Source organism: Rhea pennata, chromosome 5, assembly GCF_028389875.1.
Source record: "Rhea pennata isolate bPtePen1 chromosome 5, bPtePen1.pri, whole genome shotgun sequence".
Lineage (NCBI taxonomy): Eukaryota > Metazoa > Chordata > Aves > Rheiformes > Rheidae > Rhea > Rhea pennata.
The window spans coordinates 14,980,712-15,004,565 of record NC_084667.1 but is presented as its reverse complement, the minus strand read 5'-3'; the positions used below and the strand labels follow the sequence as shown (position 1 = coordinate 15,004,565).

The following is a 23,854-nucleotide window of genomic DNA, read 5'->3' as shown; positions in this document are numbered from 1 at the left end:
CAGGCAGCGCCCGCCCGCCCGGCCGCCGCGCAACCCAACGGCCCCCGGCGCCGGCGCAGACGAACCCGGAGCGGGGAGGCGGGTCTACCGGCCCCAGCTGGCACCTCTGCCAGCCTATCCCAGCGCTCAGCTTCGGTCGCTTCAGCCAATCAGGAGCGGCAGGCAAAGAGTGGGGCGCCAAAGCCCCGGAGTGAATAAAACACTCGGGACCCGTGGGTGGAGAGAGGCGGAGTCGGGGCCTTGACGAGCAGCTGCTCGCGGCAATCAGAGGGCTCGGCGGCGGGGCGGGGGACCAATGGGCCGCGAGCATGGGCGTGGCGGGCCGCGGGGGCGGGAGCCGCTGCCGGTCGGGGGGCGGGAGGGGGGAGCGGCGGCGGCGCTGCTCGGTGGCGACGGGCGGCTGAGGAGGCGCTGAAGGGAGGAGGCTGCGGGCGGCAGGTGAGGGCGGCCGGGCCCGCGGCACGGCGCGGGAGGGGCCCTCGCCGCCGCGGCCGGGGAGGGAGGGGGCGCCGGGCCCGCGGCGGTGCGCGAGCCCCGCGGTGCGCGGCGGCGGGGTCCCGGCGCGGCGGAGCGCCTGAGGCGGGGCCGGGCCCGGGGGCAGGCGGCGGCGGCGGCGGCGGCTCCGCGCCCTGCGCTCCCGCCCCGGGCGGCCGCGGGGCGCAGGTGGAGCCCGCGGCGGCGGTGGGGGCGAGGGGCCGCGGCTCGGGGGGGCAGCCCCGCCGGGAGAGCGGCCGCTTCCTGCCTTGCCTCGGCCGGGATTGCCCGGGGCCGAGGTCTCTCCTAGGCCTCGGATCCCGCCCCGGTGCCCCAGGAGGGTCCCTGGCGCGGCGCCGCCCGCCGCCGCCGGACGGCGCGTCCCTCCTCGGAGCCGAGGCTGAAGTGCGCGGAAGTTTGGCGGCGGCTGGGGCAGCCGCCGAGGCGGGAGCACTTGCTGCTCCCACTTGGGGCGAGAGAGCCCCGGGCATCGTCTTCCGTGAGACTCGGCTCCTCACCTGAGCGAGGCCGGCTTGGTCTCGCCGGTACCTCTTTCTTTTCCCTTACCCCCCCCCTTCCCCCCCATTTTTTATTTTTATTTTTTGTGCATATAACAGCCTGCGAGATCGCATAAAAGGATACCGGTCCCGTTTGTCATGCAAAATGCAGCAGGGGTTGATGAGCAGCCACGTATTACACAGGGAGCTACAGTATGCTGAAGTGAACGCTAATCATGGACAAATACAACTTAGCTTAATTTTCAGTAGCTAATAGAGGGTTAAATGCAGCTTCTGTTTGGAATGCGCTTAACTCGTTTTATAGCACTTATGGAAATGAACAGCCTTAAAGAGTGATATGATGCATCTCTCGGAGGAGAGTTAATGTCTTGCCGCAGCTCCAGTCTAAAACTCCTTCAATCCACTAGATTTATGTAACTTGCCCATTAACGTTCTGTGAAATGATGAGGGAGCTTTTGGGTTCACTTCTGTTTAATGTGTGCGTTATTGTGCGTTCAAGGTTGCTGTCAATATTTCTTAATTAAGCTGTCCATAGTAGGAGATGCTTGTAACTGTTAACAATATCTGATTGTTTTTTTTTTGTTTTTTTTTTGGTCTTACTGCTTCTCCAGATAGGCTCTTGAAAGAGGAGACTAGGTAAAATGGAAGGCATAGTCATTCTGTTTGGCTACAATATTATTCTAGGTATGGCTTGTAGCAAAAAGTGTAAATATTTAAATGGATTTCTGACTCATCAGTTCTATTTGACTTATTGATCTACAGTTACTGCTAAAATGGTCTTTATGATTATGCAGAAGTTAATGGTTACCATAGAGAAACAGTATTAATCTGTACTGTTTTTCTGCTCATCAGTGTATGTTTTCCATTTCTTCATCTCTTGGCAATTCTCCGTGGACATGCATCTGCTCCCCCAAAAAGATATTACAGAAAGGGGGGGAAAAAGTGATGAAAGTCCAAAACAATGCATTTGAGGCGTGTTCACCCTTGTCGGTGATTCTTAAATGATTTTGATAGCCTAATTTACCCTAGAGTAAACTGATTAATCTGTAATTCAATAAGGTGTTGGTTTTAAGCTTCAGTGAAAACTCTGATTTATAGAACTCAAAGTATCGCATATCAAAGAACATTTTTTTTCCCGAAGCATATATATGAAATACATTTTCTGATAGTAAGGATTTAAATGTTTGATTTGAGTTGTATTTTTCAGTTTGGGAGTCACTTTTCTGCGTTATTTCTTTTAAATGTGTGGAAACTGAAGGTTGCAGGTAAACTAGACGGACCAGACAAGTTCACTTGTCTTCTTACTCTACTGTTTTGAAACCCTCTGGCATTATGCATTAAAAAATAGACCAAAACCCACTGGGCTTTCAAAACTTGCAAGACTTTAAGCATTACGTTTTGTAGTTTGATTTAGCTGCTTGGAGTCAGAATCATCTTAAGTACTTTTTTTTCCTGCTATAATGAGGGTGGTTGGGTTAAAACTTTTTGAAATGACAGTAAAAAGCCTTGCAAAAGTGCTTGCCACCCCTGGAATAGAATCTACCAGGAAAGTGTATTGTTGCAGTTCTTACCATGTTTGTAATAGCTTATTACAGTACTACTTTAATTCTACCAGTAGTTGTTTTTATTCCACTAGTAAATAGAACTGCACAGTATTGCTATAAAATTATGACAATTTACTGTTTTTTTTCAAAGTACATCTTAACTCATTCTAGAAAAGATATTTTTCAGAATCTCTGATGTGAGAGATTCTCATGACAGCCTAAGCTAGTATAATTGCTGATTTTTGGGGTCCTATCCTATTTGTTGCACTCATCTGATGATGTGTTGACCTTATTCTTTTTGGGAGGAGTGGGGAGGGAGGGATTGATGGTTATTTATATATTTATTTATTTTGCCAGCTTAGCAGGCAAGATTGGTTTAGGCTAATGTGGAACTATGGTCCTAGTCTTAGTTTTAGAGTTTTCGTTGATCCTACATTAAACCTATATTAAAGCTGTAGATACTTTGTCAGTGCAGCATCTTGATTTTTAATAAGTGACATTAGAGCATATTGTCTTTCTGTTTCTAGAGAAGACCAAGCTTAAACTTGATCAGACTGAGGCTTTTAACGTGTGTGCTCCACAGCCATGTTATTGCATTGCTGCCAGAGCAATTTTGCTTTCTCTGGCAGTGCTTTTGCCAAAATGATCGTTTCACCCCCTCTTGCTAGCACTGCTGAAAACAGTACTACAGAAAAGTAATGAGCTCCAATTGGATCCACTGCTTGAACTGGCTGACTGTGTGGCTGTGCAAATGTTATTGCTTACACAGGAGGAGGAGGAGGAGGCAGCGGTGTCTGTGACCACTCTTTTCAGAAGAAGCTCTATTTTAAGTTTGTTTAAGCCTTTCAAAAAACTTGAAAGGCCCAAGAAACAGGCTGCTGTGGTCCTGCCTCCTTCTTGACTATGTATCTTCCTCTGCTGGCACAAGAATCTTCATAGCTGTAAGTTAAGCCAAGTCTGGGAGTTAATCAGGCTGATAATGAATTGCTTTTTCTGCTTTGTTAGGTTTTGGCTGGATCACCTTTCTGAACTGGCTGACCATCTACTGAATGAAATATGGAGCAGGAATGGGGCCATGGTAGAGATGAGGCCATGGTAGCTCTGATTTAAATTTGCTTGAGCTCTTCTGGAGGTGTACTTTTCAATCAAAATGACCTGGGTTAGCAAGGGCCTCTAGCAAATTGTTTTAAACTGGCATGGCTGATACAAACTCAAATCAGATAGAGAATGTTCTTTTGTTTTTCTCCGCTGACATGTTGATTTGGTGGTAGCAGTGGTGAGAAGAGAATGAGGAGCTACAGACAGACTAAAGGTAGTAACCTCTGGCTGTGGTCTGGAAAAGGATGTTTTTTCTTATCTTAATTCTGAGATCCATCAAATACCCATTTTGAATTGATATTATTTACAATGTATGTAAAAGCAGATGTTGCACCAGAAAGAAGGAAACATTCATAACTGAAGCAAGATCAGAAATACTTTCCCATTGTGCAAGAGCCAGTGGCCTTTTCTTCATTCTCATTGGTTGAGACTTGTACTGATAAACTTGCAAGCGTTAGTAAGCTGCCCTCATTCTAGAAGCATAAGTGGCATCATGACACATGTAACTGCAGTTACACGTTTATCCATGATCTTTTAACTGTGTTTTAGGAGATACATCAGTGAAAACTTGAATCACACTGTTGAGCGTCTGTTCTTAGAGTATTTCTTTGTACAGTCTTGCTGTTCTGTAGTTATGAGGTCTGATGGCTTGGAGTAGTGATGTATGTGTCTTTTGTGCGGTGTTGTGACTAAAACTGTATCAGGACAAATGATTTCCATATCAGAAACTGACTGAAAGAGGAAAGTGGATGTTGAAATTTAAAGATACTCTAGAAAAAGGTGGAGGCATTCATTTCAGAGTTTTGGAGTTAGAGACAAGTCCTCAGTTTCCTTCAGTACTGAATCTGTAGGATTCTTGGGTTTTTGCTGGTGGGTTTGATTTTGAAGTCAGAGCAAAAGTTGTTAGATGACTAAGTGGAATAATAGTTGCAAATATAGTGTATTAAAACTTGGCCCAAACTACTTAGATGTTTTTCTGGTTAGTTTTCCTATACTGGAATACAACAATCTGGAACTTCCTGGTGAGCTGGGTTGTAAACAGTGCTCTTAAACTCTCTGGGCATACATATTAAAATTAAAGCAGAGCTGGTTTTTGTAGATATTTGATCATCGGCTTGTGCTTCATCCCTGGGCACAGATTTAGCAATGACAAGTACTATTGATCTTGCTAAGAAAAAAATATATGCTGGTGCACTTGGCCAGAAGCACTTTTAGCACACGTTAACCATTCTTGATCTGAATATGACTACTTTTATTCAGATAATTTTGGAGGGTAGGGGGAACATCCTTCTTTCCAACTTGTAATGTTGTTTAAACTTTATTGATACAGTTCAACATCTTGTTCTAGTTTTTTTTCTTAGCAGTAACATAATTTTAGATTTTTTTAACAACAACAAAAAAGCTGGCTTCCATAATCTGCCAGTACTTGACATTCCTGAGGCTGTGCAGTTTGCTGATGGGCAGAACCAGGTATAAAACTGCCAAACTATCGTAGCTTCTCAGTTTGCCTTGCAAGTGAATATAGTAGTTATAAAACTCTTGGGTCTTTAGTGAGCTGAAAGCCAACTGGATATCTTTCTGATGTTAACTTAAGATTTTGAGTGAGGATAGTCTACTTTCAAAAGTCTTAATTCATCAACTGTTGAAGTAAAAATCTATGGAGACATAGGAATTCATTCCCAGTACAGAGGAAAAACACAAAATGGAACCTTGTTTCATAACTGGTATGAGCCAGTGCTAATTTTTGGTTAATAACTAATGGTAAAAGTGCAAATTCAAGGCTGCTTTTTTCTTTTATTTTGTACACATAGTATGTGAGGAAAATAAAGTATATTTCTTCCTTCTAATGTTTTTAAGACTAATATTCTAATGTTATTCTCAACATTTTTTTTTTCTGGAGGTCTGTAGCACTAGAACAGTTTGTGTGAAGCAAATAGCCAAATACCATCTTTCATAGCAACCTTATAGCTGGCTTGACTTCTTGCTCTAATACTTATTTCTTACCTCAAAGCAATGAACTAAATTCTGTGGAAAACAACCAGGGATACTTTTCATAAAAACACGGTTGATATGTACTGATTTGTAATGGTCTCTGTAACTGTATGGCTGCAAAGGTTATTTTGTTCTGGAGATTGTGGCTACTGGCATTTCAGCAGTAATACTGATGAATTTTTCAGTTTCGTAAATTATTTCTCCTGGTGTGGATATCTTTACTTATAACCCTTCATAATGAAGGTACTCTTTTGGTTTTTTGCTTTTTGGAGATTGGTTATTTTATTGCTGAATCTTGCTTAACATTCTGCCTGTTTTTTTTTTTCACTTACAAGAATGAGGTGTGATAAATTGTTTTTAAAAAGCCTACAAGGCTTAATTTAGTCTGAAATACTTGAGAGAGAATTTACTTGTGATTATGGTGATAGCAGACGACATCTATTGTTTTGTATTAGACACAGGTTTCTGCACAGATTCTACACTGAATTCCTGATCACTGCAGAGTCCGCATTTATGTCAAGTCATTGCATATCAGGTTCAAATGCATCACCTGTATGTCCATTGCAATAAGCCAGTTTGTAAATGTCATGTATAGAAATTAGAGTACCTCTTTTAGGGTTTTGCATAGTACAGCTTTGGCAGAGTTTGGTGGTTGCAATATTGTTTTTTGCTTTTTGTATTCTAGCAAATATTTACCAATTCTTCTGAAAGTGTTTACATATGTGTTTGTGGCTTTCTTCCTTGCTGTACTAGTTATTTCTCTTTTATGCATTAGTACTGTCAAGGATACGTTAAAATGACTGTTTCTGTTTTTTACCTATGATTGGTCAGCTGAGCCAACCTGATGGTTTGTTGCAAAGGGAGAAGTCTTGCCTCTGCCTCAGCTTCAGGCAATCTGATCTTACCCTGGTACCTTATTCCACTTTTTTTTCTGTGCCATTTTAGTGTATTAAAGCAGCTCTGAAGGCTTCGATGATCACTGGAGGGGACACAGTTGTGCGGGGGTGGGGGGAGACGAGGAGCCTCTCTTTCAGCAGCAGTGAGGTGTTAAATCAGCTTGCCATATCTCATGATATGATACTCTTTGTCTGCTTCTGTTGCATGTATTTAAACTGAATTTATCCAAGAGGTCTTTGCAAGTCATTTGGTTAGTAGTGAACTTGGTGATTGATACTACAGCATGCTTAATTTCCAACTTTGAAGTGCTGGGTGATAATCGCACCTGTCCTTAAGAAGTATGAGAATGAATTGCTTTACATTGTTTTACAAATATTTTTGGCAATCATGGCAATTCTATTGCTTGATTATCAAAACAGTTAACTAATTTTTATAGCAAGCTTATAGATGCATTTTCTTACTGGTTCATTGATATTCATCCGTGTTTAAAAAGATGCACAATGCGGAATGTGTGTTGCTGTATTTTTTGGTAGCTTTTTAGTGGCTTTTTTGGGGCCACCAGTTAGGCGGCCTTCAACATTATCGGAGTAAAAGTTAGCATTAAATGTTCAATTTTACTTGTGTCTATACATTCTGGTATTTTCTGGATAGATTACTGTATTTACTTGGAAAAAGTATGTTCTTTTTAAACTGGAGTGGCTTTGGAACAGTGTCATGAATTCTTTATGTATTTACACATTAGGATTACTTTTTAAAAAAAAAGTTGCATGAATTTATTTCTCTGGGACAATTAGTTCATTTAAAGCATTCTCTCTTCTGTGTCATATGTAGATTTTCTACACAAAGAAGACAGACTATAAAAAACAACTGGTCAGACCTGTGTATTTCTCTTAACTTGGTAGCAGAAAGTCAACCTTAAGCAGGGGACTGAAGGATTGCAGTTTAGTCAGCCTGTATTATTTGTCAGCATGTTTGTCAGAATGTTTATCTAAAATTGTTTTTCTAACAGCCTTTTTGTACTTGATTGTGTATTCTTCATCTAAGCTGTGTTTTGGATTTACTGTGTGTAATTGGCAAATCAAATAGAACCACCAAATGCTCTGTAGAATTCTCTGGATGTATTTAGATTAAATGTATCACATCACTATAAAATCTAGCTTATTTATCATTTTATTTGAAATGTCCCCTAATAGGGTTATGCAGAAATAATGTTCTTTTTAGGTCTTATTTTGTTTGGGCAAATTCTAACTGACTAGTTTCTGATGACGTTTTGGGGCCTAGAGACTCATCTAACAGCTTAGTGAATAGAACAGTAACTAAGTTAAGTGACTACTGCATAGCCTCTCAAGAGTAGAGCAGTGGTACATCAATAGTTTGTTTTGTTTTTGCTCTTAGCCAATCTGAAAACCTTGTGGTTTTGATTTTTCATAAGGAGCACACAGTGAAAGCATGTAAATGGAAATGGTATCTTCCAGATAAGATCACTATTGTTTTTTTCCCTAACACTTCAATAAAATAGTTCATAATTGTTCAAAGATATTAAAGGAAGACTGGTAAGATTGATTTGGCACAAATCTGAACTGTTAAAATTTGTAAATATTTCTTTGCTCTCTAGTGAGGTAGGGTATGCCCCTTATAAATGATGTATAATATGTGGTACTATATGAAAGTTTTTCTTATTTTTAAAAATATGACATCTCTTTTAGAAATTACTTTTTTTTTTTGCTCTCATACATGATATTTATTACTTACTGATATGCATGTAATTTCTTGTCAGTTGCCTCATTTTCTGACAGTCCTATACTTTTATTTTTAGCTGTAATCAGTTATTCTCTATGTAATTAAATTTTGCTTTGGGTGTTATGCACTTTTGCATGTAAGTGTTTGCAGAGCAGTCAGATCCAGATTGTCTTAAGTAACTTGCCTGTGTATAAGCTAGAAATACAACTCAGGCTAAAAAATGAATGTGATACTGAATGTGATACTGTGAAAATGAATGTCTGCTTACAGTATTTGTTGACTTTAAACTAAGGACCTGAAACTCTTACTGAAATTCTGAAACTCTTACAGTATAAACAATGTTTGTCGTTCATATGAAAAAAAGAATTTGGCTCTGGCATGTATTAATTTAACAATTGCTAAATTGCTCTCTCTAGTACTGTAGACTTAGTTCTTGCCTCATTCTGTTTGAGGCAGACAGTGCTGAGGTGAAAATATAGATATACCTAACGCCAAATAGTGTGGTCCTGTGAACTGTGGAAGTGTTATTCTTAATTTAGAAATACTAGGGATGATAAAGAAATTGATCAAAATATATGTATTTTTTGGTTAAATGCAGAACGGAAATCTGATCTCAGTCTGTCTTAATTTCCTTATTCATCATATTTCTGTCTTAATTTCGTAATAATCTATGTTCTCTCGGTTGAAAAAAATTTTCCACAAAACAGCTAGCATTCCCCTATTAGTGTTTGTCTCTAACCTGCAGGAATTTAATTCATTTGTTTGATTATTACTCTTTTTCCTTCTATACTTCAGAAAAAAGTATTCTAGCTGTTCAGAAGTGGGAAACTTTTTTTGCAGATGTAATGTATCCTGAAATTGCCTGAGATGCTGAATTTTGGCTTGATGGCTAAACTTCTTGAACTTTTGAATTGCAGTTTAGTATCCTGGGAGTGTTTCAGTATCAGTTTCCTTTCTTGGATTGATTCTAGTCCAGAATGGCTCTTTGTTTTTGGCCTGGTTTGTTTTCCAGACAGATTTTCCTGGGTGATTAGTCCTCACTCTCTTCCTTCCATGAAGAAGCTCTGTTTAGTAAGTGCCCGCACTGCGGTCACTGCCTCATGCACGTGGAATCAAGGAACTGAGCTTGTTTTAAAAACATTTTTTTTTCCTCCCCTGGGTTTGTTTTCAACAGGATCAGTTCCCTGTTTCCATTTCTACAAACCCTAGCACTGGACCTCTGGGTGGGGGAGAAAGCACGGTGGGGTTGTGCCACTGCTAGAAGGAAGTGATGTGGGTTCTGTTCGTTGCCTTAACGAACATTGCTTGTTTCAGCTATAGTATCTCACAGTCCAGCAGCCAGACTTAGTTTTATTCCCTCTCATAATAGCCTTAGAAGTATGGGTTGCTGCAAACAAAGGCTATGCAGCCCTCTTACGGAGAGTAAATAGAAGTAATTGAATGGATGTTTTGCTCTTTATGGCATTAGATCAAGTGGGAAATGGGACCAGCTGGAGTGGACAAAATGTAGGCAAATGCTAAGATGATTAAGGGTATGATTATGAAGCTTGATCCACCTGTAGATCTAAACATTGTCCTTAGCAAGACAAACTCCATTTCCCTTACAATAGGGAAAAAAAATCTAGTCCTAAAATCTTCCTTAAGATCTTCTACAAGGAATGTAAAACTTCTATATCATTTCTTTTCTGGAGCCAAGCTATGGGGTTGAATTCTTGTTCCACTTCACACATACGTAATTGCCCCTGGCTCCAGTTATTTCTAAAATGCGCAATCATGCTTATTCCAATCTCCTTAATGTGAGGGTAACATAAAGGATTGCTTATTGTTCGGTTTACTGCAGCGTTTGGTCTGGGTAAATTCTACATGAGCTTTCTTTCTCCTTTCAAAGAAAGTCTTTCAACTTTCTAATGCATATCTTTCTGCATTAAGACCTACCACATGTATAATAACTGATTAATTGTGATTATGTTGCCATTTAGCCTTATGGAATAACTAATGATTCCTTTACTACTCTACCTGAGCTGGCATTATACCTTTTTTGGCATAGAACTAGACCAGATATTAGATCAATGTACTGTGAACTGCTGTCCCAGTTTCATCAGTAGAAAGGGACTGGCATCTGCCAATCTTATTTCATATCACTCCCAAATCCTGAGGATTACTGCTCTATCTTGGATTTAAAATGGTTATAGCCATAGTATTTTGAGGTCTGGGTTGGGATTAATTCCATCTTCCAGGACTTGTTTTCAGACATATTTCATTGCGTTTGTGGAGCCACAGTTTGTGGCAGGAATGTTGTTTTTTTAACACTGCGCTGTCCGTGGTTTATTGTCCCAGGGTGCTTATAAGGCACGTAAGATGCGGGTGTAATTCTTGAGACATTTTGCTTTCAAAACGTGGGGACAGGTGCATGTATGAAATGTGCTGGGAGTTGCTTCTCCAGATAACTGTTTTCACGGAGCTGTGACTAGCCCTTCCACACAGGACTTAATAGCTCCTACAGTGTAAGCAGAGTAGTTTGTTGAATCTTGATAATTCTTAGCGCTTTGCTGCTTTTAAACAGGTCAAAATGATTAAAGACAGTAAGTAGTGGTGACAATAATTAGTGGCAAAGATGAGAAGATTTTTGTTTTTAGTCTTTTCTCAGAAGCACTGCATGAGGTTTTTGTGCTTTTAAAAGCAAACAAAAAGCAGCAGAGGCCTAATGGAATGCGTTTACATGCAATTTCATACACATTTTTTCAGTCTTGTCTAGTTTTCTCCTCCAGATGTGTGTGTTCCAGATACTCACTTCACATGGCAGCTGGTGATACCTGCTGAAAGGATTTCTAGAACCTGACACATAGTCATACTGTCATGTGTCAGCAGCAAGAACTATTTCTGGGGTTTAATTGTAATTCTCTTCTTTAGTGTGATTTGTAGTTTTTTTTTCCTTAAGATAGGAATTCATGACCTCACCCACCTGGAAAGTTTGTATTCCCAGTGACGTTTGTAAAGGACTTAACTGAGAGTACTGTCACTAATGTATATTAGTTTGTACAGTTATAATTCTTTAATGGATTTGGGATTGTTTAAGTTTATACACTTGGTAAATGTGTTCAGTGGTTATTGTTTAAAGTGCCAAGTATTCCTTTACTCTGTCTTGTCCAGAGCACAAATATGAAAGTTCTTCACATTTGTTTAAGATATTTATGACCTATCTTTCCAGGAGTGGAAATATTGTTAACTATTGATTATCTGAAGGGTGATAATTGTTTCTGTTAACATGTGCTTGAAACTCTCCTTTACTTTGTAGTAAATCTGTATTACTGTGTAGTGGTCTTGTTTAAACAGTTAGGAGAGGGGATGGTTTTTTGTGACTGATGGAACGTGTTAACAACAGAAGTTCAGGTTAACAGAAAGCAGAGGAAGCAGAACAATAGCAGACTGTATAATTCTATATTCAGTGAAATAAATAGAAGTCTGATTCAAAATAAAATTCTTATGATTCACAGAAATTAGAGGAAATTGAGGAAAATTGTAAATTCTTGGCTGATTTCACAAACTAAAATGGCATTAGAGTATGGAACAGCTTCTCCTGTTTGATTCATGGGGAAAAAGCTAGGAATCCCAGAATGCTATTGAAAAGGGGATTTTACTGCTCAGTGTAGCAAGTAAAACACAGATGCGACATGAGTCCTTTCGCTTTCTACGGCTAAGGTACTCCAAGCTGCAAGATGCTTATAACCCTGTGATTATGGTTGTAAGCCTCTTTAGAAGTTTAAAACACTTCTGTGGTTGATGGGTCATTCCTTCTAAAATGCTGCTTAGAGGTTGTGGTTGACATGTGTCTAGGAGGTAATACGGCGTTCAGAGAAATACCACAGGATGTGAGCTGTAGGCTCAAACTGGCATTTTCCAAATGAATTCTGTCTATTAACAACTGTTTTTTCATCCCAGCTGTGGTACTGTGGATGATGTCTAAGGGTGGCCCTGGTTATCGCATGAACTGTCAGTCTGGCTCCTTGCTGCCAGTGAAAGTAGTCTCATTATTGACCGTGTGCCTCTGCTGCTCTTGTGTTTGACTCCCTGGTAATTGATAACTGTTCGTTAAAACATCAGGAAACTGAACCAACAAAAAAGTGAGTATTCTTTGCTGGTGTGGTGAGCTGGATTGTGTATGAGTGGTCTGGCAAATGCTGGCGTAAGAGAGAAACAGAGCTGGGGGAGCAGTAAGCAGTTAGACTGGCACAGCCATCTGATGGAGCCTTGTCTTAAATATTAAGTGATAGCAGTTTGTGTCGGCTCAGGTCCTCTAATGGAATGAAGATGACCACTTGCAGCAAGTAGTTAAAACCAGCCCTCACTTCTGTGTGGAAGTGGCATGCTGCTGACATTTAGGATGACAGGAGGGAGCAAATGGGTTGTGTGCCTCTTGGTGACGGAGCTGCACCGGAGTTTCCCTTGAAAAAAAATAGTGTTTCAACTTTTTAAGAGGAGGAGGAGGTTTACATGATCATTTTGAAGACATTCCTCTTTGAAAATAGTAATACTGGACTAGAGATGAGTAAGAGCAGACATGGCATCCCAGCCCAGTTGTCAGGGCACCCTCCTCGAGAAAAGGGGGATGATGGAGGTTCTGGTGCCTGATTTGGGGACTGTGAGAATGAGGTGTTTCTTTTTTTTTTTTTTTGGCTTTTAGTCTATGGATGTAACACTTTCTTGCTGTTGTGTGTATGTTTTTGGATGAGGATTACTTGGTCATATGGAACGTAGGTTGGTGTTAAGTGGGTAGTGATAGGGAAGTACCATATTTAAGGATATCTAGCAGGTGGCTGCATGGTTTAACCATGACGAAATTGGGGAAATTTGGAGCTTGCACAGGAACAGGTGTGTTAGAGAACTTTACTTAAGCAAAAGCTTGAGCAATGGCAAAGTTAGGTGGTGAGAGGAAGGTTGCTGAAGCACCAGGGTAGCACTTTCAATGTTCACTGCTACTTATCTTGCTAGCAAAAGGGTGTAACAGTACCAGCTGTCTAACGGGCTGGACCTGGTAGCATCATAGCTGACTACTGTGGCCAAAGAAGGTCTGCGGAGGGGATTTAAAATAAAAAAAGGAGGGGGGGGGCTTTAAACAGCATGCACACAGATACCTTAAGGATAGCTGGGCCCAACTAAGTTTACAAATTCATTACATGGGGCAGTTATTAGTGAGGCAAACACCTGTGTATTTATGGAATGGCTAAAGGATTTTAGCCAATGAAGAAATGTATGATTATAGACTCAGTAAAATTTATTCGTGTGAGAGGAAGCGATTAATTTCAGTCTGCTCCAGCCAACTTTTTTGTAATACTCTACAAAGCTAAATGCCAAGTTGAATCACTGTTTTTAAAAATTATAGCAAAGTAAACTTGCATGTTATGTGTAACTTAGCAGAAGAAAATGAATATTAAGTGCACTTTGGTCTGTTTCCCTAGTGAAGATGTCTCCTATGTTTACCCAGCTACGCTTTGCTACTTTATCCTTAACATTTGTATGGTATTTTCAAACTCTGTTAATCTGTAGTCTCCTCTTCTTTACAGAGGGATGATTAAGCGTTACTCTGTGCAACACTGACTTTCTAAATACACAGCAAACAGCAGAGTTTGAAATATGTGATTTCCTGGTTTGTGTAGGTCTGCTCTGAGATCTAGATAATCTTATTGGGATTATATATGGCTTTATTTAAAAATGTTTGTTGCCCTAAACTTACCAACAAAGCTTTTGTAGGTTCAGTTTTATGGGGGATACAGAACTGTGTGCCAGTTTAAAGTCCAGGTGCTTTTGCCATTTTAAACACTGTCAACTATTCCTACTCTTTGCTTTAAAAAACTTCTAAATTTGTTAGTAATTCACCGAAATCACCATTATCGGAGCCAGAGTTGTATTAGCAATAGTTGGTCTTGAGAAATGAGTGTGTATGGTGTGTGAGCAAAGCATGCCTTCCACCTATTTCTTTCTAGCATGTGACACTGAAGAAACAGGATTTCTGCTGGTTTTGAGATTTGGCTCTTTGTGCTTTTCAGTTCTCCTTTATATTAATATTGTAGAGGTCTGTATGTGTGTGTTTGGGTAAATTTTATTTTATGCTAAGAGTAATGGGGGATTATTAGTATGATGGTGTCTTCCAAAGTGCATGCTCTTGTGTTTCTAGAAAAGCTCTACGAATTGTTCTGATTAAATTATAAGTCTCTCTATATACGGAAGTTAAGATTTCTAGCATCAGAGTTTACTATGGGATTTTTTCCAAACAGAGCAGAATCAGATGTCCTGTCCCTATTCTATTGGAGACAAAAATCAAAATTCTTTCTGAATTTGGCAGATAACTCTTGCGTTATTTTGTGGAAACTATGACTTTGTTTTTAATGCCTTGTTGCTTTCATCTTCGTAAAGTAGCTTGTACATGGGTGCAGGGTTTCTGCTGGTAGGTGCTGGGGTGAGCCATCTGGAAGTGAAGCATGAGGCATTTGTTTTGACATGGAGGTAATCCAGCAGATAGGGCTCAAGAAGATAACTGCAGAGAAATGTTCGTCTGAGAAAACTATAAATAATGGATACGTTTGAGCACTGTTTGATACAAAGGAAGTGTTAAGGTAATGAAAGTGGTTGATAAAAAATCCAACTGATCTGCTGACACTTTCTTTCTGAAATGATCAATTATATAATTCATTTAATTTTCTTAAATTATACTGAGCATGGAGGAGAGAATTGTCCTCAGTCTAGCTAGGTTAATCCAAACTGTTTCGTTCAGAGAGCACTTGCTTCAGATTCTGACTTTGCAACTCTTTCAGTGCTGCATCTCTCAGAATAAACTGTTTTCTATGAATGTGAACAGGTCTGCTTTGAGGTGAAGTGTTTAATAGAAACTAAACCAGAAAAAAAGCTGAGTCTTTAAAGTGAAAATATACATTCTAATTTCCTGCTAATATATATTATTGTGTGAGGATTTTGGAGAACACTTTTTGTTCAATTCTGAAATAGTCTGGTCAGAGTCCAAATTTTAAGTTAATTTTGAAAGGTTTTTTTCCTACTCATTTCATAAAACTTGATCATGAATAAAATTCCTTTTTTGTCAAATCCAATTTTTCATTGCTCTTCAAATGAGAAAGTTTGAGTGTTCTGAACTTTTAGAAAAATTGAAAAGACAGGTCTCACCCTGATAAGCCACATTTTCATAACAAGCAGATGAAACCTCATTTCTTGGTTGTTTTTCTTAGAAATGTTTGCTCAGAGCAGGTAAAGCTTAAATGGAAGCTTTTATTTGGAAGTTATCTCCAACCCTTACCCCTTTGCACCAGCACCCTTCCTCTTATTTCCACTGTGCTCTCAGGAGGAATTGCTGCCTGACACTACTGTGGGTCAAAGATGAGGTGCTATTTTCAGACTGCAGAGGCCTCTGACTAGATTGTGCAAGGGTTCCTTCCTCCGGCAAAAGCATTGGAGGATTGACAGGTGGTCTCAACACACAGTGGTTTTCCAGTAAAGTGGTTCATTTTATTAGCACAGGGATAATGGTATATGCACCAAGGAAGTACTAGGAGCACGAGTGGAAGAACGTGTTGCTGGAGAAATCTTGCTATTCAAGGTATGTTCTGCCTTGTGGCTTTATGTCTAAGCTATGTTAACATAAGCAGTGATCCTGGAGTAGGCAGGTGTAATGCAAGCTTTTTCTTCCTCCTATGATCTCATTTTAACCCCAGAACATTAAAAAAGATCAAACTTAAAAATTACATTAGTTCTGAAGACAGAAGGGTGTGTCCAAAAGACATACTTCAAAAAAGAATATGAAATACAAGAAATGAAGTTATTAGAAGTTATAAGTAGGCAGTGAGGGCTATTTGATTAAATAGAGGTGACTTGCAAAACTTTTTTTTTTTTTTCCTTCTTTTTGGATGCTGGAGCCACAAGGTCTACCTTGATGCTTTTAAAATCAGTTCTAGATAGAAAAGCAAAGGAAATGTCTCACAGTTATGATAAGCTGCAAGTCTGTAATTTCTTTTTGCAGTTAGTTCAGTCATGTCAAGTAAAGCTTTTCAGGCTCATAAAGTAAAGTGTTCATGATTAATCTAACAATTTAAAATTGTGTTAAAATATGTAGACTTAAACATCCAGAAATCTTCTGTAATAGTAGCTTTACTGATAATGAAGATATAACAGTTGAACCAGACAGCATGATTCCTGAATGCTGGGTAGACTGGAAAAGAGCAGTGACTGAAAATGGGTAGTATTTTTCAGCTAATAAGGCTTAAAATATGAAGCCTTGTCTGTAGGAATCCTTCCTCTAAAGGCAATTTCATCCCAAATGTTAAGAGAATCCTAGGTGAGCTGGTAGCAGTAGAGATGAAAAATACTCATTTTCAAATTTTCTGCTGATCCTCAACTCTACTGGAGCTGTAGGAATGTTAACCACAAGCAGCAATCTAAAATGCTGAAAAAGCATGAGGTGATAACTTTTTGATTCTGACTATGGGAGGTTGAATACAAGCTGGTACTCTCGGAAGAGAGTCTTTAGTAGCAGCATTGTGAGGTCTGCAGCCTATTAATAAATGCTAATGTCAACCTTGCTTTTTGGATGCATGTTTTTTTTCTTTTTTTTCTTTTTTTTTTTTTTGGACAGATCAGTATTAAAGTCTCCATCTCTAGAAACGTTTTATAAGTCATCCGTACTACTCCTAGTACAGCTTTTGTTGACAAAATAGATCTTTAAAATAAAAGCAATAGAAATAGTGAAATAGTGAAAATTCTGTATATTGGAAGTCACTTATGTGCTGATACTGAAGCAGTTTTGTATTTGCTGTTGTTACATATGGCACTATGGGTACTTTGAAAAGAAATTCTGCAACAAGTAATTTCTTCAGGAGGATTTGAGACTAGTACATGCACACTTGCAATGGGAATTTCCTTGCTTTTGAAGTAACTGGTTGTGGAGGCAAACTGTTCTTCAGGAAAGATAATCTGTAAAAGGAGCTGTGGCATACTTTACTAGTAAGGTGCAAGACTGGTTTTATTTATTCATGATCTCTTCTATTGTTCTCGTAAGCTTTAAGGCAATTTAGGTTTCAAGAACAGAAAAGGGTGAATTTCTCATAGGTTTCCTTTGCTTTGTTAAATAAGGCTTTCTTGAAAAATGTGTATCTGAATGAAGCAGAGCTAAGACAAGTTCTAGTGTCATTAATAACAAAAGTACCAAGTTCTGGTTAAGTACAAGTGTTCGCTTAAATCTGTAGTAAAGCAATCTCTCCTGCTTTTCTGCTTTAATTTTCATAATTAAGACAGACATCAGTTACTTTGAAACTCTCAGTGTTATAGTTCACATCTCAAAGCTTTGCTTTAGTAGTTGGAGGGAGAATGTTGTTGAAATCCAGAATTTTGAAATGTGATTTATAGTAATTGGTGTAATGTGTTTTAAATCTAGTCTGTGAAGTCTGCCTAGTAGGAAAACTAACTTTAGTGTTAGTGCAGTTGTAAACAAGGCAGATGAACACGGGCTTTAGCATTTCCTGATAGAGCCGTTTGACTTGCAGCGGTTTATGTGGGTCCTCTGAAACAATTCCTGGAATTGGCAGAATTGCAGTTGACCTCTCCTCAGCGCTTTGTTCTTACAGGGCCTTAACTACAATTAACCATAACGTTCCAAGTGGAACAGGTTTTGTCAACACAGACCAGCTGTAAAAATCTAGAATATTTTTCATCCTACTAGGGCTACTAACACTTTGTAGGTGGAGTAAAAGCCTGGGCTTGCAGGCTGTAGGGTTACCCTCTGTCCTCGCTGAAAGGTCAGCTGCCAGTTGCTCTTCAGTCCTGGTATGTTGAGCTGGTGGAGGCTGCCATACCAGCAGGCTTCCAGGTTATATCAGTGATGGCCTGCTGTTAGCTTAGGGTCCACATGCAGCCTTTCGGACAGTTGTTCCCCCTGCTCCTTGGCCCTTTAAAATGCCTAAATATAGAGAATGTTCACATCTCTTGGGATTTTCTCTGAATTGCTGACTAATAGATGCAAAATCAACTGAAATTCAGCAAGGTTTGTAAACTAGTGCATATTACTATGTAAACAAACCAGTGCTGTCTTCAGGTCCCAGCTGGAAGCGGTATAGGTGCTGCCCCTGAGCTCCGTGGAGAGTTGCAGTTCACACCAAAGAGCTGGGTCTGTGCAGAGCAGACCTCTGTGTCCCAGGACTGCACTGGTCATCTTTAGCTGCTGCACAGTGTTAGGTCTGTCACAGTGATGCTGACTTTTGCAGAGCTGCTCCAAAGGTGCCTTTTCACTGTGTTTCCCAGACTGCTTTTGCTTTTTTGGAGGAGCTGGGGAAGTGAGGGGGATTGTTCAAGAGAGAGCAGAGCTGGACCCTTGCCCTGGTGGCCCTGCACTTTACAGTGCTTGAGTCGTGCAGGGCGTCAGCGTGGGGCTAGTGCTGCCCTCAGGCTGAGGCCCCTGAGAGACCTGAAAGCTCTGTAGCCCCTGAACTTTAGTCCTGGCAGAGCTGGGGAAAGGCTGTGAGCAGTGGACTGGGCTGATTTGGCTTTGGTGGGTCCCAGCCTGTGTTACAGAGGGTGACAGGCCCGTGAGAGCCCAGCCGCTAGGTGTCCTAGGTAAGGAGAAGCTCTTTGTACCGATTCAGTCTGCAAACAGAGGGCTCTGTAAAAGGGGGTCCCAGGTCTACAGAGCTGTCCGTTCCTAGAAAATGCCGCTGTAGTAACTGCTTTCTTCTCTCTCAGTTCAAAACAACAACAAAAAAAAATTACTTTGCAGTAATTACTTTGGTGTCTTCTCTTCATCCTGATAGGCACAGGATTCAGTCCTGTAGCTCTATAAATCTCTGTAGTGTGGAATGTGTTCTAGCGGCTAATAGCATATCTCCAATTAAACTGATTTGTTTCTAGTGTACTCTGAATAATTACAGTTTTAAAAAAAACAATAACAAAGGCAAATCCTCAGACTTTCTGTGAAATGTGTCCTAATCCAGAGTTTGAGTCACAGGTTAAAAAAAAAATCGGTTTAAGTGAAAGCTTTGTGGGAGCTGGAGAACTTGTAAAGTGCTGAGTGAAGCAGCGAGTTGGACAGTGTATATTAGCTTATATAGAAACTTTCCACGTTGATGATGACCTAATGAGGCCTATTGGCTTTAGGCTCTTAAGAGTGTGTTACCACAGCCTGGTTCTTCCTCTTCCCCAACCACCCCAAAGTTGCCTTTTTCAAGGGAGAATCATGGCAGCTGTAAAAAGGAACCAGTCTCATCTCTAGTATGCAGACATCCGTTCCTGTTTCTACATTTAACTTGTCAGTGTTTGGATAATGGCGTTATGTTGAGTGTCTGTTTTCCTTGTTTTGTTTTGGTTTCTTGCCCTTCAATACCAGTTAAAACTAAATCAATGTAGTCTTACTGCAAATTTTTAACTAAGTCAACGTATTTAGTAGTTAGAAATTAAATGTAACAGTTTCTTGTGCTGGTCATCTGTGCTACACAAAGTAGATCTAAAGCAGTAACTTTGTTGTGTTTGCTCGTGCTCTGAAGTGGGTTTATTTGCTTGTTTTTGGTTTAAAACTTCAAATGGTGGATTCTCCTCATGTGCCTTGACAAGATATTCTCATGGCCAGAAGTAAGGTACAAATATTGTAAGTGTAAGTGTAATACAGTATTAAACCTAAAGCTAATCTCTGTTGGACACAAATAGAAGTACCTCCTTTTCCTTTCTTTTATGGCCTTCTATTTACCTGTTATTCCACTTAAGTGGTTACTTTTTGTGATCAATTAAGATGCGCCTGCTAGAATTGAAAAATACATAGCTAAATTTTTTGTGTTTTAGATGTCTTTAACTCAGTGTGAAATCATGATGTTGGGGTTTGGTTGGTAAGTATATGATTATAGTGATTCTTTCTGACCTAAAATGTATAGACTTAACTGTCTACGCTGGAGTTTGTGACAGAAAGAGTGAGATTACACTTCCTTATTTGTTAAATGTTTGTATTATGGAGGTCGGAAAACATTTGAATATTTGAGAGAAAAGAACTTTTTCATTACAGTATTAGTATATAGTCTGATTCATTCTTAAATTAGCAATATCAGAAAACATGCATTATAAATAAGCTTAGAAGCACTTCTTTGAATTTGATGGATAGCTAGTATTGCTGTTACAAGAGCTTCCAAAAATATAAAGTAAACATTAGAAACTGGAATACTCTTTCTAAAAATGTTTTGTTTGCTGAATGTAATATGACTTACAGTAGAAAAAGCAGGATGTAAAATCAAATATTTCAACAGTATAGGTCTGACTGAACTGCAAGTCAAAACCTGTTCATTTTCTTCTAGTAAATATGATCTGATTCAAATGTGCTGCAAATAGGGTATAAGATATGCTTCAAACTAGTCTATTTAAGCTGTTAAATGAACTCCTCTAAGAAGAGTTCTTAGCAAGGTGGAGTTCAGTATTGCATTTTAACGTTTAAATGTAATAGTCATTTTTCTAGGGATGTTGAAAAACAAATTGTGCTTCACTGCTTTTTTTTTTTTTTTTTTAAGCATAAAATGTTGTCCAAACTTTTGGAAATAAAGCCAGAAACAGCAAAGCAAAATCTGTTTGAAATAATGTTTCATTCTGTACATCTGAAAGCAGTTTCTGAAAAATATTGTTAGAAATCTCAAATGGCACCTTTCAATTTAAAGTGATGATAAAATGAGTCACTCTTTAAAAAAAAAAAAAAGTCTCTGTAGCATTTTTTTTTTGGTACAGTAATATAGGAAAAGGGATTCACCCTGGATATAAAATGCTGACCTTCATTGCATTTGCATAGGCAGAATTATTAACATTGTATTGTAAATGCTCTGGCACATTTGGCATGTTGATACATTCATCCCTTTCTCTGTTGCTTCCTCCCACTCAAGAGTTTCTGTCTTTCTCCATCTGCTTTTAGAAGAGAGAAATGCTGTAAACATGAATACCTCTGAAACTGTTACTTGAGTTTAGATTTGACATAAAGCTAAATTTTTACTATAAATTCAGATTCTAGAAATATGCAAAATTTCTGGGTTTTTATTTAAACAAATACAGTTAAACTATTCATTTAGACACTAGGAAATTAACTGCCTGTATTGTTGTGACTGATACCCAGCAGGGTGAAGAAGCATCTTCTGTAAAAATTAATTGCACCTGTGCTGTCTGTGTATCATCTTTTCTCCATTAAGAGAGGGATGGTGTAAGAGATGAAAGTGGCTTAAATTAAAAAAAAAAAAAAAAAAAGAAAAGGAGAGATTTTGTTATATTTACATGGGAAGTATTTGATAGTATAATATGAACTACTGTGATGCTACACTTTTACCAAATATGAATGGGTTCCCTGGTTTTTCTCAAAGATCTTAGTCTCTGTTGGGTGAGTTTGTGTGGAGGAGCAGTGGAATGCTAAGTCTTATGTTAGTGCTCAGAGAACTTAATTTCATTGTTAAACTAATAGCTATGGTTGCCCCATGTAACCTCACTTGAGAAATAAAGATAATTATGTACCATGAGCTGATGTTCTGCCTTTAAGAAGATTCCTTTAAGCTCGTCATATGCGAACAGCTGTTAACAAGATTCGAAGGCCGTTCCACTTGCTGCACACGTAAGATCTTCCATGAACAGCGTCAGAATTTTGCATTTGCATGGTTATTTCTAAAACAGATAGCAACTCTTCTCCCTCTCCCTCTGTTTTCTATATAGACACAAGGCTAATTAAAAAGCTTGACTCATGTTTGGACTGTTTTTTTATTTTGTTTTTTCTTCCTTTTTTTAAAGGAAGATCTGTAAAGTTCTCCTCCTTTAAGTAGATATTAAAGGAGTTTATGGTTAATGTTTAAGCAAAGTTTTTTTTTTTTTTTTTTTTTTTTTTCTTTTTTGACAAAAGTTAGTAGCTTTTTACTTTAGAGGAATTTCCCCATGGCATTTAACATCTAACGCTGAAGAATTACAACCCTGATGTGAGAATTAGGAAATGAAAGACTTGAAACAAATTAGGTTGGGTCTTCATAGCCAGAAGATGCCTAAAAATGAGACATAAAGAGTAATACCAAATTTTCTTCTATATCCTCTTCAAACTTTAGGTAATATATACAACAGAAAACAATCTTAGTTAGAAGAAAATATAGACTGTTATTTGGTAGAAAAATGGGGAGGTTGCCCACTCTCTTATGAATGTTGTAGTTTCTCAAACTTTTTTTGACTCCATGATCTTGAGGATGGAAAAACTTCCTGTAACAGCATCCTGCATTTCTTGCATCTATGTATACAGTTAGCATTGAATCTTAGAAAGTTTCAAATGGAGTAAACTAGGTGCTTGTTTAAAAAAGAAAAAATCTTGCTCTATTTCCATAGACCACGTGTCTCCTCAGAGCAAGGTTTCTGGGTTTCACTGTACCCCCTAGTTACTAGAAATTCTCATCTATAATGTGTTTACAGTTATAACTATTATTCTGGGTTACAAATTTTCTGAACAAACAGAATAGCTAATATATTCGACAATGAAAAATGTTTGGGTACCTTCAGACAGAGTTTTTTCAGAGATGGCAGATACTTTTCAAAAAAGTACGTGTGTGGAGGAGAGCACTTGTTCGTTGTCTAGGGAATTGCCTTGGAAGTTCAAGATTTAAGTTAGGGCGCTTCAGTTTCCCTCTTGATGGCTCTTGGTGTTCTAGCAGCCCTGGGGTGGTCAGAGGTGCCCCTGTGCTCGGCTGTGGCACTCACCTCGCAGCTCTGCTCGTGCCACAGCTTTAGTGATACGCTGCCGTTATGGCTTGTCTGTCATCTTAGGCTAACCACTGTTTCCATTTTCTGCCCTTAGCGTATTCATAAAGGGAAACTGTAGACCACTTGAAATAAATCTGTACAGTCATTGAGTTATCCTCAGAATATGTTAAACACTGTGTTCACTTTAGTAAACCTGAGTTAGGGAAACATTGGTTGGGCATTTAATAGGTGGCTTTTTTTGTCTGTTTTCTTTGTGTGGGCAAACCAGTTTTTCTTGTTCATTGGTAACCAACGTAATATAAAATATGTGTATTTGGGTTGCAGTTCCTCTCTATTTATGATCTAGTATTTTCTGGGATTGTTTTGAACTTTTCTATGCTGCTTCCACCAATCTTGACATTTCAAACTATAAAACTAATTTAACCAACAATATGCTTCAAGAAAACAAGCAAAAAGCAATTCAAAAGCTGAACTGAAGCTGTTTTTCCTCTTTATGAATATCTACTGTTGTTTGTTTTTTATTTAGTTGTACACATAAGTCTCGGTACACTTATGTTCAATTTAATGCAGACAGATGAACTGATGAGAACTCAAATTGCAGTATTTAATAATATTCTCCTGGTCATATTGGTGTCTCTGAAAATACAATGTACTTAAGCCATTTGAGAAATTTGATTTAGAGAAATTTGCTATTGCATGATTAGTGCTCAGGAAAGCTCTGGTGGGCTTGTTACTGACTTTCACATTGAAGACTAACCTCTGATATTTCTAATTCTTGAGAGAAACTCTTTATTAAGGATATATTTTCTCTGCTTATAAATATTCAAGTCTTGGAATGAATATAGATCCTCAGTGAAG

The 23,854-nt window shown here is 39.0% G+C and overlaps 1 protein-coding gene across 2 annotated transcripts in view; it reads left to right on the top strand.

The window, feature by feature from the left end:
- The first annotated feature begins 362 nt into the window (after positions 1-362).
- The window catches only part of NUMB (NUMB endocytic adaptor protein), a 95,252-nt gene continuing 71,760 nt past the window's right edge, over positions 363-23,854 (top strand). For both annotated transcript variants that reach the window (XM_062576726.1, XM_062576721.1), the window contains exon 1: positions 363-438. The gene's annotated coding sequence lies outside the window, so the exon portion shown is untranslated. The remainder of the gene's footprint in view (positions 439-23,854) is intronic.